This window comes from Schistocerca gregaria, chromosome 1 (genome assembly GCF_023897955.1).
Source record: "Schistocerca gregaria isolate iqSchGreg1 chromosome 1, iqSchGreg1.2, whole genome shotgun sequence".
Taxonomy (NCBI): Eukaryota; Metazoa; Arthropoda; class Insecta; order Orthoptera; family Acrididae; genus Schistocerca; species Schistocerca gregaria.
In genome coordinates this window covers 179,811,551-179,832,373 of record NC_064920.1, presented here as the reverse complement: position 1 = coordinate 179,832,373, position 20,823 = coordinate 179,811,551, and the positions used below count along the sequence as shown (strand labels likewise).

Below are 20,823 nucleotides of genomic sequence, written 5' to 3'. Positions count from 1 at the left end.
CAAATATTCTGAAAAATTGTATGAGGAGTGTCTGATAAGGTATTCTCATGCTTCATTTTAGGAATATTTTTATTATTAATTTGCTGTGTTCAGTCACAGTATTTTATTTTCTTGTTTTAGCTCAAAATGTTTTGGAACCACGACTCCGTTGTCAAGGACTGCAAAGACATTTGTGGGTGTTACTTCTTCTTCAGTTTCATTTGAGTATAAAATGCTCTTTGTCTGTATTGTTGAAAACTTCATTCACACTAGGTGTTCAAATGACCTAACATGTTTATGGATTTCTACATGTTACCTTGTTTGACATGGAAGTGCTCTACTGATGTAGGACAACAACGCTTTGTGTCCAAATGAAACAGATGTAACACTTGAAAAAATGAAATTGTAGTCCTAGAAAATGGTGTTGTAGCTCCAAAAGTCGTGAACTGAAACAAAGGAATAAAATATTGTAACTGAATGTGGTGTAACAGTACAAAAATGTCCATGACCTATCACTTCCAGTAATGGGCTGGCCCAAACAAAATATCCGTTATACTTATCCTTTGTTTTTCAGTATCACATAAACTCCATCCACAGACCCTTACAGGCATATCAGTGCCAACCACCCACCATGCAGTCATTGCTGAGGGGTCATTGGGTGCAGTATTGAGGGAAATGGGGTTAGCATGCTGCTCTCCTTGCCATTGTTCGTTTTTGTGACCTGGAGTCACTGCTGTTCACTCAAGTAGCTTTTCAGTTGGCCTAACGAGGCTGAGTACACCTCTTTCCGGTCCTCCCACAAGGAAAAAATGTCTGGCAGTTACAAGGCATCTAACCCGGACGCTTCACATTGTCATCATTCGCACTGACCACTCAGATATAAGGGTGGACTTTTCTATACTTGGGTGATATTGATGTCTACCAGCAATCTGTTTTATACTTAAGCACTGGAGTATAAAACTCTATTATTAACCATAGATAGGTATACATAGTCTGTATAGATATTAGTTTTACTTCTAGTGTTATGGTTGTGAATTACTGGTATCATCCTGTATCACTTTTGTCATTAACCACAAATACCATTAGGGGGTGTATGTATTGGTATGTATGCATAAAAGATCCCTATGTTCCTGAAAATGCTCCTAAAGGATGTTGAATTACCAACTTTACATGATACTTTCATCAAACACTTGTCTGCAATGCATACTTTTTGACCCTAGCTGCATTACCCCAGAAGGTTATGCCATAGGACAGTATTGAGTGAAAGTGTGCAAAGGTTCTAGCAAATTTGTCTGTAGGTCAATACAGTGAGAGTTGTTTCTAGGTGCAAAGAAGCTAGAACTTAGCTTTTTGGTTAATTTGACCACATGCTGTTACCATGTCAGTTATAATCAATCTGGATGCCTAGTAACTTCGCACAAGCAGTATTATACAATATATGGCCATTGATCTCTACTTCTGGTATCTGTAAGGGTAAGCCATTGTTACTTGTTTGGAATTGGAAAATATGAGTTTTTATTAGACTAAGGGTTATGCTATTACCTGTGAACCAGTTGTAACCCTGTTACATTATTCACCTGCACGCGTGTGGTCCTTTATTGATATATACCCTACTTGTTTCATCAGCAAATGTCACATTTCGTAAAGAATCCTCCTAGGTCTCAGATAAATCATTTATATAGGTGAAGAGAAGGAGCAGGCCAAGCATAGAACCTTGCAGGATACCACATCTAATTTGTCACCCCCTTTGAATTTAGTCTTACTCCTGTCACAGGAGAGTGCCTTTAATGTCATAAGTGTTTTGCTTTGGTAGTAGAACTTCATGCCTATGCAGTCAAAGATCTTTGGAATATTATAGAAAATACCAACAGGGTGATTTTCCTCTTTTAGCTACCCCAGAATATTTGAGTTCATGAGATTAAATGTAGCTTTCTTGAAAGGGAAGCCTGTACAGAAACCAACTGCTCTGAAAAACATTATTGTCAGAAAGATGGTTCAATATTCTGTAGTGAGGCGTCCCTATAACTTTTGACAATTCGGGAAGAAGGAAGATCGGTATATAATTAGATATCAGTTGCATACCTCTACTTTTATAAACAAGTGTTACTACTATGTGCTTCAATTGTTCAAAAAATATACATCGGCTTATTTGCTGTTTACAAAATTAATTCAAGGTGGCACTGCCAAACTTGGACAACATCTGTAGTATTTTTGTGAAATATGAGCCAGGAGAATCACTGCTTGTGGTGACTTTTAACACCTTTATGGTCTGTTTAACATGTGATTTGGTAGAGTTAATGTCTGGTGGTGGATCATGCTGTGGCTGTCTAAGTGGATCTTCCTATTGTGGTCTATTTTTGTCCTTCACGTTCAGCTACTGTTACAAAGAATTCCTTGAATTTGCTGGCCTATGATTTGAATCTGTTTTGGGGTACTGTCATCAGAGAGTTGGATATCATTTGCTTTACCGAGCTTATTTGTTTCATGTCAGTAATGGTGCAAATTAGTCTTGCCCTTTTTTTGTGTATTGCCTTCTTTAACAGTATAATAGCATGTGTGTTTTAATTGGACGGTGAAGAATTTTGCCATAGTGCTTGCAATTCACGTCAAAATCTTGATTAGCCTAGAGCTAGTGTTCTGCATTGAATAAAGCTGTCTCTTCTTAGAGCAAGATATTTTGATCTTGGAAGTTTGCTGCTCCTCTTCTGTAATTGTGACCCACTATACAGGAAAACTGAATCCGTAGTACTGAAGGAATATTTTTTGGAAAGAAATTTAATTTGTTACATACTTTGTGTCCTTGGTAACATCTTGCCATTTTGTACCCTGTAAATCCCCTCTGAAAAGTGTAGCTCAGTCAGCATTTTTCAAATCTGTGAAAATTTACCTTTCAGTTGATGTGGTGCACTATAGCTGCCATTTGACTGTGACTGTCAGATAAACCATGTATTATATTTTTCATAACAGACAACTGTATTGAAAAACAAATGATCAAATCTTGTTGGATTATGTTTATCAATTCTCATTTGGGATGTGATTGTGGGTATTAAAGCAAATATGCTGCCATTGATCAGTACCGTCTTAGATGAAATAATGATTCAAATCTCTGCATACAGTCGGTTCCCAGTTACTTCTGTTGAGTCTTGCTGGTACTGTCTCCAGCTGCTTAATGAAGTTAAAAACATTTTATTTTGAGTCCCTGTCCTCTTAGCCACAAACAATCCAGAGCTGATAGATAGCATCATGACTGATACAGGGATTGGTGATCACAAGGACCTTGTAGCTAGGCTCAATACCGTTTCTTCCAAATCTACCAGAAACAAACGCAAAATAATTTTATTTAAAAAAGCAGATAAAGTGTCACTAGAAGCCTTCCTAAGAGACAATCTCCATTCCTCCCGAACTGACTATGTAGATGTAGACAAGATGTGACTCAAATTCAAAGATATAATAGGAACAGCAATTGAGAGATTCATACCTCATAAATTGATAAGAGATGGCATTGATCCCCCGTGGTACACAAAACAGGTCCGAACTCTGTTGCAGAGGCAACGGAAAAAGCATACGAAGTTCAGAAGAATGCGAAATCCCGAAGATTGGCTAAAATTTACAGACGCGCGAAATTTGGCACAGACTTCAATGCGAGATGCCTTTAATAGGTTCCACAACGAAGCATTGTCTCTAAATTTGGTAGAAAATCTGAAGAAATTATGCTCGTGTGTAAAGTACACAAGCGGCAAGACGCAGTCAATACCTTTGCTGTGCAGTGCTGATGGTACTGTTACCGACGACTGTGTTGCTAAAGTGGAGTTACTGAACACAGTTTTCCGAAATTCCTTCACCAGGGAAGACGAATTGAATATTCCAGAATTTGAAACACGAACAGCTGCTATCATGAGTTTCTTAGAAGTAGATACCTTAGGGGGTTGCGAAGCAACTCAAATCGCTTGATATGGGCAAGTCTTCAGGACCAGATTGTATGCCGATTAGGTTCCTTTCAGGTTAAGCTGATACAATAGCTCCATACTTAGCAGTCATATACAGCCGCTCGCTCACCAATAGATCTGTACCTATAGATTGGAAAATTGCGCCGGTCGCACCAGTGTTTAAGAAGGGTAGTAGGAGTAATCCATCTAACTACAGACCTATATCATTGACGTCGGTTTGCAGTAGGGTTTTGGAACATATACTGTATTCAAACATTATGAACCACCTCGAAGGGAACGATTTATTGATACGTAATCAGCATGGTTTCAGAAAACATCGTTATTGTGCAACACAGCTAGCTTTTTATTCGACAGGAGACCTCAAGTTGATTCCGTATTTCTAGATTTCTGGAAAGCTTTTGACACCGTTCCTCACAACTACTTTTAATCAAGCTGCGGGCCTGTGGGGTATTGTCTCAGTTTTGCGACTGGATTCGTGATTTCCTGTCAGGAAGGTCGCAGTTTGTAGTAATAGACGGCAAATCATCGAGTAAAACTAAAGTGATATCAGGTGTTCCCCAGGGAAGTGTCCTGGGACCTCTGCTGTTCCTGATCTATATAAATGACCTGGGTGACAATCTGAGCAGTTCTCTTAGGTTGTTCGCAGATGATGCTGTAATTTACTATCTAGTAAGGTCATCCGAAGACCAGTATCAGTTGCAAAGCGATTTAGAAAATATTGCTGTATGGTGTGGCAGGTGGCAGTTGATGCTAAATAACGAAAAGTGTGAGGTGAGCCACATGAGTTCCAAAAGAAATCCGTTGGAATTCGATTACTCGATAAATAGTACAATTCTCAAGGCTGTCAATTCAACTAAGTACCTGGGTGATAAAATTACGAACAACTTCAGTTGGAAAGACCACATAGATAATATTGTGGGGAAGGCGAGCCAAACATTGCATTTCATTGGCAGGACACTTAGAAGATGCAACAAGTCCACTAAAGAGACAGCTTACACTACACCCATTCGTCCTCTGTTAGAATATTGCTGCACGGTGTGGGATCCTTACCAGGTGGGATTGACGGAGGACATCGAAAGGGTGCAAAAAAAGGGCAGCTCGTTTTGTATTATCACGTAATGGGGGATAGAGTGTGGCAGATATGATATGCGAATTGGGATGGAAGTCATTACAGCAAAGACGTTTTTCGTCGCAGCGAGATCTATTTACGAAATTTCAGTCACCAACTTTCTCTTCTGAATGCGAAAATATTTTGTTGAGCCCAACCTACATAGGTAGGAATGATCATCAAAATAAAATAAGAGAAAGCAGAGCTTGAACAGAAAGGCTTAGGTGTTCGTTTTTCCCACGCGTTGTTCGGGACTGGAATGGTAGAGAGATAGTTTGATTGTGGTTCGATGAACCCTTTTCCAAGCACTTAAATGTGAATTTCAGAGTAACCACGTAGATGTAAATGCAACAGAAGAAAAATTTTCTGGAGAAAACTGTAAAATTATGAAATGTAATTGCTGGCCATTACCCCTAGAAACACCAATACGGGCAAAAATTGCCATTACATTTTTATTTTTTAAAAATGTCATGGCAAATATCCTATGTTTTTGGGTCTTTTTCTATTTGTCTGTTACGTTATAATACAATGTGCTGTATGTTTCTGTGGTTAAATTTTTATAATTCCATGTACAAAATAGGAATTTTACGCCCAAGGGCACATTTTGCCCGGGGTTGGTACTCCATGAGACCATAATTCTTATTATCTTACCTACAACCACCAAGCATCGACAAAATTTGCCCGTACATTTTTCTTTCTTTTATTCAGTTGGCAAACTCAAACATGAGTTTTACAGTGGTTTGTTGAGCGTCTAATTGTTGAGTTTCACTTTCATCGTCGATTTTAGACTTGCCGTTATTACTATTAGCAGTTTGTCACAGTAGAGCGACCCCTTTATTGTAAAGTGGATTTTGTAAGATAAGTTAAAGAGCCTTGAATGACGCAGAAGTTCTTGCAGAACTGTTACTCAACGACGAATTATCAGATTTAAGTGATTTTGAGTCACATCATGCAGAAGCGAAAGACAATGAAGAAGAAACAAACCATGCAAGTAACGTTCCAAATAAATATGTTACAATTTCTGGCAAAGTGTATCTTGCAGAAGCTCCGAGGCATAGTAAATGGGATTTTGGTAACAAAGTCCGTGAACATCGAGGAATAACCAGTGATGGGAAAGTTACAAGCATATGTGAATTGTTTAAAAAAATTTTCACTCCTGAATTAGTACAGAAAATACAGGGTGATTCAAAAAGAATACCACAACTTTAAAAATGTGTATTTAATGAAAGAAACGTAATATAACCTTCTGTTATACATCATTACAAAGAGTATTTAAAAAGGTTTTTTTTTTTTTCACTCAAAAACAAGTTCAGAGATGTTCAATATGGCCCCCTCCAGACACTCGAGCAATATCAACCCGATACTCCAACTCATTCCACACTCTCTGTAGCATATCAGACGTAACAGTTTGGATAGCTGCTGTTATTTCTCGTTTCAAATCATCAATGGTGGCTGGGAGAGGTGGCCGAAACACCATATCCTTAACATACCCCCATAAGAAAAAATCGCAGGGCGTAAGATCGGGGCTTCTTGGAGGCCAGTGATGAAGTACTCTATCACGGGCTGCCTGGCGGCCGATCCATCGCCTCGGGTAGTTGACGTTCAGGTAGTTACGGACAGATAAGTGCCAATGTGGTGGCGCTCCATCCTGCTGAAATATGAATTGTTGTGCTTCTTGTTCGAGCTGAGGTAACAGCCAATTCTCTAACATCTCCAGATACTGTAGTCCAGTTACAGTAGCACCTTCGAAGAAAAAGGGACCAAAAACTTTATTGGCTGAAATGGCACAGAAAACGTTCACCTTAGGCGAGTCACATTCATACTGAGTTGTTTCCCGCGGATTCTCAGTTCCCCATATACAGACATTGTGACGGTTGACTTTCCTGATAGTGTGGAAAGTTGCTTCATCATCGTCGATTCACTTCTGCCATACTCAATAACACAAAAAGCTTTCTGTTGAGCGGTCGCCATCTTAGCATCAACTGACGCTGACGCCTAGTCAACAGCGCCTCAAGCGAACAAACGTACAACTAAATGAAACTTTATAGCTCCGTTAATTCGCCGACAGATAGTGTTTAGCTCTGCCTTTTGTCATTGCAGAGTTTTAAATTCCTAAAGTTGTGGTATTCTTTTTGAATCACCCTGTACTTGACCATACAAATGAAGTAGCTGAAAGAGAAAACGTATCTCCCATTAGCGATTCTGAAATATATGCATTGATGGGAATTTTAATTCTAATGGGAGTTTACCAGGACACCAATATTTCTTTATTTGATTTATGGTCAAATTTATTGGGAAGAGCGATTTATAGAGGAGCTATGGGTAAGACCAGAGCACATCAGCTATTGAAAATTCTTCACTTTGATGATAAAGACACCAGATCAGAAAGATGTGTACATGATAAATTTGCGCCGCTGCATGAAGTATTTGAAGTATTGAATGGAATATTCCCACGTACTTCAGAAGTGGATCTGACAATACAATCGATGAAATGTGTCTTTTCAGAGGTCATTGTCCTTCAAAAGTTTTCCTCAAAGACAAACCTGGAAAATATGGAATATTAGTCAGAATGCTTTGTAGTGCAACTGAACAATACATAATAAAAATGGAAGTGTATGCTGGAAAAGACAGTAGACCTGCTAGTGAACGAGGTCCTCTAGAGATTGTGAAGAGACTGGTAGAGCCAATAAAGAATACATGCTACAATGTCACAACTGACAGCTTCTACACTTCTGTGGAGTTGGCAGACATTCTCTATCAAGACTACAAACTTACACTGGTTGGGACACTCAAATCAAACAGAAAACATGTACTGCAGGAACTTAAGACAAAAGCAGGCAGAGAGCTGTATTCCTCCAAATTCACATTCACAGACCCATATTCTAAGAAGCCACCAGAAACAATTGTATTTCACATCACAAAGGAAAAACCAAAGAAAAATCTGTTGATGTTGTCTACACAACATCGTAATGCTGGAGTAGAAGTTGATATACCAGAAAAGAAAACACACGTAAACCTGTACTATGATTCCACTAAGGAAGGAGTGGATGCCGTAGATCAAATGGTTAGGACATACTCTACAAAAAGGGTTACAAGAAGATGGCCACTGACAATGTTCTACAGCCTACTTGATATAGCTGCAGTTAACTCATACACACTGTTCAAGATGAATGTGCCTAAATGGAATGAAGGGAAACCAATCACCGGAGAACTGTATGTCCATGAATTAAGCCACGAACTTTCGAAACCATACGTAGAAGAGCGAGCCATGGATTTGAAAGGACTCCAGTTGCCTATTATTTGCGTGATGGGAGAGATCTTAGGAAAGAAACTAGAGGTAAACAAAATTACTGCAAATGAAAAACCTACTAGGAAAGCAAGGTGCTACTTATGCTTGAAGAATGCAAGTAACCAGAGAGCAAGAGACAGCATCACAAGAACCAAGTTAAAATGTGGAAACTGTGGGCACCATCTGTGTAAGACTCATTCAGAATCAACCATTTTGTGAGCAGGAGGTAAATGTCATCTGTAAGTGAAAATATTCTCTCCAAGTGAAAAGTGTTTCCCGAGAGTTTTCAATGTACAATAACATGTATTTTAGCAACTGTTTTTATTTCTGTTTTTGAAACTTTTTCTAATTGACAAAGCTGTATTATTCAGTTAATAGATCAAAGATTGCATAGAAACTTTACGCAAACTTTCATTGACCAAGATTTCACCATTCTTTGTTGTTATATTCACCCCATTAGTGTTAAAAAATTAGGCTTTCAATTATGTTGAGCAGATAAAAAGAAATTATTCAGGTAGTGAAGGGAGGTGAAAATTTAATAGTCATGGGTGACTGGAATTCGACAGTAGGAAAAGGAAGAGAAGGAAACATAGTAGGTGAATATGGATTGGGGCTAAGAAATGAAAGAGGAAGCTGCCTGGTAGAATTTTGCACAGAGCGTAACTTAATCATAGCTAACACTTGGTTCAAGAATCATGAAAGAAGGTTGTATACATGGAAGAACCCTGGAGATACTAAAAGGTATCAGATAGAATATATAATGGCAAGACAGAGATTTAGGAACCAGGTTTTTAAATTCTAAAACATTTCCAGGTGCAGATGTGGACTCTGACCACAATCTATTGGTTATGAACTGTAGATTAATACTGAAGAAACTGCAAAAAGATGGGAATTTAAGGAGATGGGACCTGGATAAGCTGAAAGAACCAGAGGTTGTACAGAGTTTCAGGGAGAGCATAAGGGAACAATTGACGGGAATGGGGGAAAGAAATACAGAAGAAGAGGGCTGAAATAGTGAAGGCAGCAGAGGATCAAGTAGGTAAAAAGATTAGGGCTAGTAGAAATCCTTGGGTAACAGAAGAGATACTGAATTTAATTAATGAAAGGAGAAAATACAAAAATGAAGTAAATGAAGCAGGCAAAAAGGAATAAACACTTTTCAAAAATGAGATCGACAGGAAGTGCAAAATGGCTAAGCAGGGATGGCTAGAGGACAAATGAAAGGATGTAGAGGCTTATCTCTAGAGGGGTTAGATAGATACTGCGTACAGGAAAATTAAAGAGACCTTTGGAGGAAAGAGAACCACTTGCATGAATGTCAAGAGCTTAGATGGAAACCCAGTTCTAAGGAAAGAAGGGAAAGCAGAAAGGTGGAAGGAGTCTATAGAGGGTCTACACAAGGGCGATGTTCTTGAGGACAATATTGTGGAAATGGAAGAGGATATAGATGAAGATGAAATGGGAGATATGATACTGCGTGAAGAGTTTGACAGAACACTGAAAGACCTAAGTCGAAACAAGGCCCCGGGAGTAGACAACATTCCATTCGAACTAATGACAGCGTTGGGAGAGCCACTCCTGACAAAACTCTACCATCTAGTGAGCAAGATGTATGAGACAGGCGAAATTCCCTCAGACTTCAAGAAGAATATAATAATTCCAATCCCAAAGAAAGCAGGTGTTGACAGATGTGAAAATTACTGAAGTATCAGTTTAGTAAGTCACAGCTGTAAAATACTAACGTGAATTCTTTACAGCCGAAAGGAAAAACTGGTAGAAGCCGACCTCGGGGAAGATCAGTTTGGATTCTGTAGAAATGTTGGAACACATGAGGCAATACTGGCCCTACGACTTACCTTAGAAGAGATATTAAGGAAAGGCAAACCTACATTTCTAGCATTTGTAGACTTAGAGAAAGCTTTTGACAATGTTGACTGGAATACTCTTCTTTCAAATTCTGGAAATGGCACAGGTAAAATACAGGGAGTGAAAGGCTATTTACAATTTGTACAGAAACCAGATGGCAGTTATTAGAGTCGAGGGACATGAAAGGGAAGCAGTGCTTGCGAAGGGAGTGAGACAGGGTTGTATCCTCTCCCCGATGTTATTCAATCTGTATATTGAGCAAGCAGTAAAGGAAACAAAAGAAAAGTTTGGAGTAGGTATTAAAATCCATGGGGAAGAAATAAAAACTTAGAGGTTTGCGGATGACATTGTAATTCTGTCGGAGACAGCAAAGGACTTGGAAGAGCAGTTGAACGGAATGGACAGTGTCTTGAAAGGAGGGTATAAGATGAACATCAACATAAGCAAAACAAGGATAATGGAATGTAGTCGAATTAAGTCGGGTGATGCTGAGGGAATTAGATTAGGAAATGAGACACTTAAAGTAGTAAAGGAGTTTTGCTATTTGGGGAGCAAAATAACTGATGATAGTCGAAGTAGAGAGGTTATAATATGTAGACTGGCAATGGCTAGGCAAGTGTTTCTGACAAAGAGAAATTTTTTAACAATGAGTATAGATTTAAGTGTCAGGATGTCATTTCTGAAAGTATTGGTATGGAGTGTAGCCATGTATGGAAGTGAAACATGGACAATAAATAGTTTGGACAAGAAGAGAATAGAAGCTTTCAAAATGTGGTGCTACAGAAGAATGCTGAAGATTAGTTGGGTAGATCACATAACTAATGAGGAGGTATTGAATAGAATTGGGGAGAAGAGGAGTTTGTGGCACAACTTGACTAGAAGAAGGGATCGGTTGGTAGGACATGTTCCGAGGCATCAAGGGATCACCAATTTAGTACTGGAGGGCAGGGTGGAGGGTAAAAATCGTAGGGGGAGACCAAGAGACGAATACACTAAGCAGATTCAGAAGGATGTAGACTGTAGTAGGTACTGAGAGATGAAGAAGCTTGCACAGGATAGAGTAACATGGAGAGCTGCATCAAACCAGTCTCAGGACTGAAGGCCGCAACAACAACAACATTATGTTGTCACTATTTCCTGTTAAACTAATATCTCAATGGAACAGAATTACATAAAAGAAATACATATTACAACAAATTACAAGATTTACAACTTATTGTAACACGGGCAAAATTTGCCCTTGCTTGGTGCTCCGTGTTACCTAAAATACCTTTGTGTTTCTAGGGTTACTTACCTTCAGGTGAAATATCAGTATTTTTGATAGACATGTATAAAAGTTTTTGGAGCCGAGAATTCCATCTGTGGGGAGGAGAGAGCGATGGATCTGGAAAGGTTAAAAAAGAAGGGCAGATCACTCAGACTCCAAGGTTAGAGTGATAAAGTGACACACCTGTAGCAAGAATTGGGAGAAAAATGTTGGAAAAGGGGGTTGAGTGTCACAATAACTTTTTGCTCGCCATCATTATTGTCTCTCTCTCTCTCTCTCTCTCTCTCTCTCTCTCTCTCTCTCTCTCTCTCTGTGTGTGTGTGTGTGTGTGTGTGTGTGTGTGTGTGTGTGTGTGTGTCACCTCCTTCCCACTATCCGTTTCTCCCCTCCTTGTAGAAGATACTTTTAGTCCAAAAAACTGGATAGTTATGTAGAAAAATGTGTGTATCAGCAGTACTACTGTTTCTCCTGAAGATAAGTACTTTCAAATAATTTAATAGGACTATTGTCTTACATGTTCCCTAGTCTCTTACTGTAGTGCAGCACCCAGAAAACTGTTCAGTGCAATACTTATTTAAGTCTATAGTCTCAGCCTTTATTCCACATTTTGTGTATGAAAGTACTTTCTCTTTCCTCTTGTTATCCCTACAATAACATGTCACTAGCTTGTATCCAAGTAGTTGCATTAGTTCAGTTACTATGACTACCAAATGATGTTCTGTTGTGCATAGCATGTCTATAGAAATACCTTTAGATTTTTCTATTTCTTATAGTGATGTGGAATTTTTATCTTCTGATTTTAACAAACTTCTTATGTTTTGTAGAAAAGTGCTAATGTATTGTGATATTTAGCCTTTACACTGTCAGAGCTGCTTTTTTCCCCTGATTGTTGCATCTGGGTCCATAATAGGCTATTTCCTCGCGTTAAAAATATCATTCTGATTAATATAGCACTTAAATAGCATGATCAGTGTTTATGTAATTAAAGTTCAAAAATCATCGAACACCAAGTTTCAGGCACATGAACGAAACACTCTGTTATTAGCTGAAGCTCTGGTGACATCTCAGACTAGGAGTAAGACAAAGCTATACATATGTGCTTGCAGAAGTAACGAGGATTTTACATAGTCTTTCTCCATACAGTTTGACTATTTAGTGATGGAAAATGTAGTTAAACTCTTAAGTAACATTAGAAAGGAACTTTGTGAATACTGATAGTGGGGACCTTGTGAAAGTTGATGCACTTATGCTCCACCCCTTTAGAGCGGTGATATGTGTTACAGAGAAATTCTCTTCCCTGCTCCCTGCAACATCATTAAATTCACTCAAAACTAAGGAGTGGTAGGACTTTTGCAAATGAGTTTGTATATTATAACTACACTCCTGGAAATAGAAAAAAGAACACATTGATACCGGTGTGTCAGACCCACCATACTTGCTCCGGACACTGCGAGAGGGCTGTACAAGCAATGATCACACGCACGGCACAGCGGACACACCAGGAACCGTGGTGTTGGCCGTCAAATGGCGCTAGCTGCGCAGCATTTGTGCACCGCCGCCGTCAGTGTCAGCCAGTTTGCCGTGGCATACGGAGCTCCATCGCAGTCTTTAACACTGGTAGCATGCCGCGACAGCGTGGACGTGAACCGTATGTGCAGTTGACGGACTTTGAGCGAGGGCGTATAGTGGGCATGCGGGAGACCCGGTGGACGTACCGCTGAATTGCTCAACACGTGGGGCGTGAGGTCTCCACAGTACATCGATGTTGTCACCAGTGGTCGGCGGAAGGTGCACGTGCCTGTCGACCTGGGACCGGACCGCAGTGACGCACGGATGCATGCCAAGACCATAGGATCCTACACAGTGCCGTAGGGGACCGCACCGCCACTTCCCAGCAAATTAGGGACACTGTTGCTGCCGGGGTATCGGCGAGGACTATTCGCAACCGTCTCCATGAAGCTGGGCTACGGTCCCGCACACCGTTAGGCCGTCTTCCGCTCACGCCCCAACATCGTGCAGCCCGCCTCCAGTGGTGTCGCGACAGGCGTGAATGGAGGGACGAATGGAGACGTGTCGTCTTCAGCGATGAGAGTCACTTCTGCCTTGGTGCCAATGATGGTCGTATGTGTGTTTGGCGCCGTGCAGGTGAGTGGCACAATCAGGACTGCAAACGACTGAGGCACACAGGGCCAAGTAGACAGCAGGGAATAAGCATTAATACACATGTTTCCGATCATGTTGGGAATTTTGGACTTCTGAAGATGAGAGGACTGTAGAGTTGCTTGACAAATAGGTTAATATGTTCAATCAGGTTGGATTTGAATTACCAACCTATAGATATAATCTTATAAAATTCTTCAGTTTGTGCTCTGTCACCTGAGCTACCAAATTACATGCATGATATAGCAACAATTTTCACTGAGAGTTTTATTTCCTTGTAACAGTCGTAAACCATATCTCAAAGGTAGATTGATGTTAATGCAATGCATGTTTAATTAAGTTAGTGAACTTGTGCATTGACGTGGTGTCAGTTTGCCAGTACAGGCGACCATATTTTTGGAATCTTCTCAGTCTCTGGAAAAGTCAAAACAATTTTTCACCAGTTTTTATTTACATATTTGTACAATGTGGTACTACACAACATTTGTGAACCAATTTCCAAAACGTAAATTCCAAAACAAGACATCATTGTGAATTGGCGTTATAACAGTAGGTACAACGAGTTAGTCAGTGACGTCACAGGCATCACGTGACTCGAATAGTGTTTTAGCGGACCTTCAAATTATTTAAATTTCATTTCCATTTTTATAAAAGAATACTAAAATTTAAAAAAAGCATGTTAGGTGTTACATATTACTAACAATAACGTAACACTTTTTTTTCAAGCTCTTGTTTTCTATAGATTGTTGGTTTCAAATGAGGCATTATAACGAATGCATCCTCAAATGTAAATCGCATATACATTATAGTGTAGCATTTGTTACTGTATTGAAAAGCTGAATAACACTGTAACAACATTATGAGAAAGATAGTTGTTACCATATAGCGGAGATGCTGAATCAGAGATAGGCATACCTAAAAGACTCTTGCAGTCTCAGATTACTGAAACCACACTTGAACCATGAAGTCGATGTTTGTGGATCTAAGGTCAAATTTGATGTTTTATGTGCAACAACCTGACAGCATGCACCTGCTTTCAGGAAAATTATGCTTTTGTGTCTGGTGAAAATATTGCATTAGAGTATGGACACTGAATAATCATAGTCTTATGTAAAAACTATCATTGTATCTTATAAGAGCACAACAGCATTGTTTTCGTAGTCTACAAGAAGTGGAAGTAATAACTTTTTGAAGTGAAGATTGTTTTACTGTGTTAAATCACGCGTCAGTGGTAATATGAGGGCTGTTTCGCACAGGAAAAAAGTGTTCATTTACTAGGATGAGTAGTTAGATTTCCAAAGATTAATGCACATATTGGATAGAAATAACACAATGCAGAAATTAAAGTCTTGTTGCAATGCAAAACTCTGTAAGAGAGCTGAAGACTTCTAGAGAAAGCTGTAATGCCCAAAAGAACAGCCAAGGAGGAAATAAGGAGGAAACAGCGTGGAAAATAACTGCTGTTATGAAGTTCAGTCAGTGTCAAATAGGTATTTTGGTGTGCCACAGTCTTTGATGACATATTGGTATGATAGAAATATGATATGATACCTCAGAGAGGCAGAAGAAATCCACATTAGTGGGTAGTTGAATTCCATACATGACTAAACAATTATGCTATTGTGGTGATGTTTACACGTTTATGTTGCATGACGATCATAACTTGACATTTACACAGAAGTAAATGAACCTAATAACACAGAAGCAGTCCAAAACTAACATTACTGGTGAGAAAATTTATATGGTACATTATTTGAATTAACTGATCCCTTAGATACTGCTTCGCTGGCTCACAACCAAACTGTCACCTTTCAGTCTAAACTGGAACTCAGGCTGTGCTACAGATCAGTATACCACCACATCTAAGATTCAATGTTCCCATTTATTGACTTCTCCAACCCGCAACCAAATTGCTATCTTACAACCTAATCTGTACCTCGTGCTACTCTACAAATCAATTTGTCACTACAACCTGCATTCCAAAAATAGCTTTGACACAAATAAAATATTGTCAGTTTTCTATTCTCTTCTTATTTGCAAATGTGTGGTTGATATCAAACGCCACAACACCGTAAAGTAATAGGAGGAAGCCAACATCCAGGTTCAGTTGAATCCATTATTTTAGTCGAAGTATAATCAATTTTCAGACCAGTCAGTTTCCAAATAATTTATTTCCACTGCAGGTTAATGGTTATATGCACTATGGGCTGACAGCTTTGTTCGCTTTTATTCCATTAATATGTATTTCTTCTTCTGTTCCCTCTTCAACTTCTTTTAGGACTGCCCGAGGTAGTTTTTGTGTAAAGTCACCTTGCCAGATTCCTATTTCGATATTGAATTTTCCATTGTTCTGAGTAAGTGTAATAATAGCTGCAGTATTGATGTACATGTTCTTCAATGTACAAATCCAGTTCAAAGCAAATACTTGTGTCTCAATGGCTATTTGTATAAAGTTTCTCTTAATTGATTCGGATTGGGAATTTGTACTCAATTCGTGGTTCTGTAGATATGTACACAATTTACAAATGATCCATTTGTAATGCCAGCCTGTTTGCATAATTAAAATTAAATGCTTTTGTGTGTGGATAACGAAAATTTCAGTGAATAAGTTCATGAGTAGAAAGCTGACTATACTGGAGATATTTTTGTTTCCTTTTGGATGTCCATGTGCCATTATTAGGCACATTTCTCATTTTACTTATTTTTTAAGGTGGATAAATGCCATCTCTCTTCTTGTCATGAAAAGAACAGTTGATATAAATTTCTAAAGAAAACAGGCTAGAAATTGCATAATTGTTTCCCAGGTATGTTCATGTTTTCAGATTGAGGGACAGATGTTGTTGAAGAACAGGCCGTTTGTAGTCTGTGCAACAAATCATGTTCAAGGAAGGACTTAGTTATTTGAAATGAACAGAGTAGTTTTTTTTCCCCTGACAAAAAAAAGTTACAGATGTTTTCATCACTGTGAGAGAGACTCAAGACATTAAAGATATATGAATTAGTGCTTGGGTATCAAGCCTAGAATGGCCATGTGAGAACAATATATCCCATTACTATCCTTTGTTGTTCCGCACATTCAGAAAGTAAGTGTATGAGCTTTTTTTTTTTAGAAAAAGTTTATTTGAAAAGAAATTACAGTGTATTGTTGATACACCTGCTGGCTATCTTTGCACATAATGGACATCGTGTTCAGTTCATGTGGTGAGCCATGGCACAAGCTTCTTTATGTCTCTCTCAAAGAACTCTCCTGCCAACTCCTTCTCCTACTTCAACATCTCTCTCCGTACCTGCTCATTGGTTGAACATTTAATTCTATTCATGTGTGCCTTCAAGGAGGTGAATAAATTCTAATCTAAAGGCCATGGGAATATGAGAGGGATGAGGGATTCTCACCTTCCGATTCATCACTCAAGAAACTTGCAGGCACTATTGACCTGATTTTTCTTATGCTATTCTGTCAGCTGTTTCGGGACCGATATTGTGCACCGTTTCTGGTATCCCAGCATTTCTATTAGTGTCTTGCACAAAAGAGTTTTGCAGAGTTGTGGAAACATACAGAAATTTCATTGACTATCAGTCAGTGGTCTTCAGATCAGTTCCTTCCATTTTTTGAACCAAATCATCACTCAGAATGGAAGGTCTCTTCCACAACTCTGTTCATCATGAACATTTGTTTTGCCTCCACTAAACTCACTACACCACATAAACACACTTGTTCTGTTCATAACAACTTGACCATAAACTGTTTTGACTCTCTCAAGTAATTTTGTAGATGTTATTGCTTTTGTGAGTAAGAAGCAGATCATGGCATGTTGCTCGCACTTGGCAGGCTTTCTTATCAGCGTCTTCCATGTAACTGGACACTACAACGTGAGTTTATGTACTGCCCTTTATGGTTGTAGTACACTTACTTTCTGAATGTTTCTCGTAGTTACAGTATCAGGAGGCTGAACTCACTTCAATGATATAAGTAAGTAGGTTCTCATGGTCAGAGTCGATTCCATTAAAATCCTTCCAAGTTTCCTTTGGTGCTAAATCCACAAATAATCTCCCATGAAACTCCTCTCTCTGTTCAATCACACAAAAGTATTATTTTGGGTGATCAGTGAAACTAACATGTTACTGATTAAGGCAGTCCCCTCTGCGGGTTTGGGGGTAAGAATAGGCCCGCAGTATTCCTGCCTGTTGTAAGAGGCGACTAAAAGGAGTCTCAAAAGTTTCAGCCTTATGTGATGGTCTCCTCTTGGGTTTGACCTCCATCTTTCGAAATTCTTCCGAAGAGCGAGCCAATTGGGGAAGGGCACTTTACATGGTGCACTACATCCGCCTTGCATTCAGATCTTTAGCTGGCTTTCTCGTCATTGCAATGCTGTCCCACTCGTTTTCCATCTTGTGGGCAAGGATACATCCCTGGGTGCGATTACCATGCTGCACTGTGCAGTGTTGCTTTTTGCTGCGACGATGACCTTGGACATTTTTGCACCTAAGATCCAGCATGGTAGCTAGTCCGTTGTGTGGGGCCACCATGTACCCTGTTGTTTGTAGCTCCCTGACAACACAGGGATCGCTCTGCTGATGCCTGCGCCATTAACTCCCCACGTATGCCAAGGAGTAGATGTCTGTCTTCCTGGGGCATCGGGACTCCTGGAAATGGCCATCCTGCCAGGTGGCCCTTGCTGAGGTTGGGTGGCACCCGTGAGGAGGGCCCTTGGTCGGAGTATGTGGCATCAGGGCGGATTACCCGCAATGAAGTGTGGTAGATCATCTCTCGCTGGTGGCCAGCCACCAGCAGTCTCTAAGTGTTCTCGGGCTCAATTTAACGCTCAGAAATACAATCCAAAAATGTTCCCCTCCCTGGCCACACCATGGGAGGAGCGTAAGTCTCAGAATGGCAGGGACAGTTATTGGCCCTGGTTCCTAGTTTGTACGAGATCTGATGGGGAGTCTTTTATGCCCACAAAGCCTCAGTTCTTTGTAGAGCATTTAGAGGACAAGTTTGGGGAGGTGGTGGGCTTGTCCAAAATGCGCTCTGGGTCAGTTTTGATAAAAACAGCATCCTCTGCCCAGTCATGCAGGTTACTTGCTTGTGACAAGTTGGGGGATGTTAACATTACCATCACCACATAAGAGTTTAAATATGGTCCAGGGTATTATTTTCCATAGGGACCTACTTTTGCAGTCTGATGACGAGCTGTGCCTCAGCTTAGTGTGTCGAGGAGTTCATTTCGTCCAGCGCGTTCATTGGGGTCAGAGGGATAATCAGGTTGCTACTGGTGCCTTCATCTTGGCCTTCGAGGGTGATATATTACCAGAAAAGGTCAAGGTGATAGTCTACTGTTGTGACGTCAAGCCATATATCGCTCTCCCAATGCGGTGCTTTAAGTGCTGGAAGTTCGGCCATATATCTTCCCGTTGTACTTCCAGCCTCACCTGTCGAGATTGCGGACGCCCATCACATCCCAATACTTCATGTGACACGCCTCCCATCTGTGTCAACTGCGGAGAGCATCATTCACCTTGCTGGCCAGACTGCAGGATCTTGCAGAAAGAGTGCAAAATCATGGAATATAAGACCCTGGACTGACTGACCTATACTGAGGCTAGGAGGAAATATGAACAACTACATCCTGTGCGAATGACTTCCTCCTATGCCGCTGCAATGACAACTGTTTTAGCACCATCTCCCTGCGCTGCCTACCTTGGGAGCAACACCCCCCCAAATGTTGGAGACATCTGTCCCCGCTTCTAAGCAGGAGAAGCATCACCCTTCTTCAGCTTCTCTTACTTGAAAGGGGTCCCTTGGGTCCCTCCTTTCCCTGGTTTCCACAAGTGGGAAGGCTGACGCCCGACAGTGGCATAAGGGCCCACAACCAGCTGGTCGTAGGGCTTCACGATCCTCCTCCGTCCCGGAGTCTGAATCAGTGAAGCCCTCCCAGCCAGTGAAACCAAAGAAGCAGTGTGAGAAATCCAAGTGGAAGACCTCTAAGGCCAAGGAAGTTGCAGTGGCACCCACCCTACCACAACCTTCGAGCTCTACGTCTTAGGATGAGGTGGAGATCCTGGCATCTGCTGAGGACCTTGATCTTGCCGGTCCCTCAGACACCATGGATAGCACTTGTACAGGTGCTCAATCGGTGGCAGCAGGTGATTCAGCGGCGTAATCTGCCTCCCCAGTCCCTTCACACCTTTCTCAGCCATGGACAATACCATCCTCCTGTGGAACTGCAGCGGTTTCTTCCGCCATCTAGCTGAGCTCCGACAACTTCTCAGCCTTCGCCCTTTCCTCTGTATTGCTCTTCAAGAAACTTGGTTTCTGGCAATGAGAACACCTGTCCTCCGTGGCTATCGGGGTTATTGTAGGAACCGGGCAGCTTATGAAAGGGTATCTGGTGGTGTCTGCATCTATGTCTTTCACTCCCTTCACAGCGAGTCCCTCTGCAAACACCTTTAGAGGCTGTCGCTGTTTGGGTGTGGACACGATAGGTTGCTACTGTCTGCAGTCTTTATCTTCCACCGGATGGTGATGTCCTGCAGCATGTCCTGGCTGCGCTAATAGCCCAACTGCTGCCACCTTTCCTGTTACTGGACGACTTCAACACCCATAACACTCTGTGGGGTGGGTCAGTGGCAACAGGTCAAGGCGCCACCATTGAGAATGTATTGACACATCTCGACCTTTCCATTTTAAATGATGGTGCCTTCACACATTTCAGTGTGGCACATGGCACGTACTCCGCCATCGACCTTTTGATCTGCAGCCCTAGCCTCTTACTATTTGTCCAATGGAGTGTGCATGATGACCTGAGTGGTAGTGACCACTTTCCGATCTTTCTGTCACTGCCACAGCGTCACTCTTCTGGGTCCCCTTGCAGATGGACTATGAATAAGGCTGACTGGGACTTGTTCTCCTCCACTGCCACCATTGAGCCTCTTTTTAATGATGCCATTGATGTGGTGGTTCACTCGGTCATCACCGGCATCATTACTGCTGCAGAATCTGCCAATCCCCGTTCTTCTGGGTCCCCTCGGTGGAGGATTGTGCCTTGGTGGTCGTCTGTGATCGCCGAGGCGATTAAAGATAGCAGGTGTGTGCTCCAGCATTACAAGCGGCATCCCTCATTAGAAAACCTCACCACCTTTAAATGGCTCCGTGTGCAGGCCTGACGCATCATTCACCAACACAAGCGGGAGTGCTGGGAACGGTATG

The 20,823-nt window shown here is 40.9% G+C and overlaps 1 protein-coding gene across 1 annotated transcript in view; it reads left to right on the top strand.

Annotated features, from left to right (window-relative positions):
* LOC126336240 (uncharacterized) overlaps positions 1–20,823 on the top strand; it is a 46,608-nt gene that overhangs the window by 2,498 nt on the left and 23,287 nt on the right. The gene's annotated exons all lie outside the window — the stretch shown is intronic.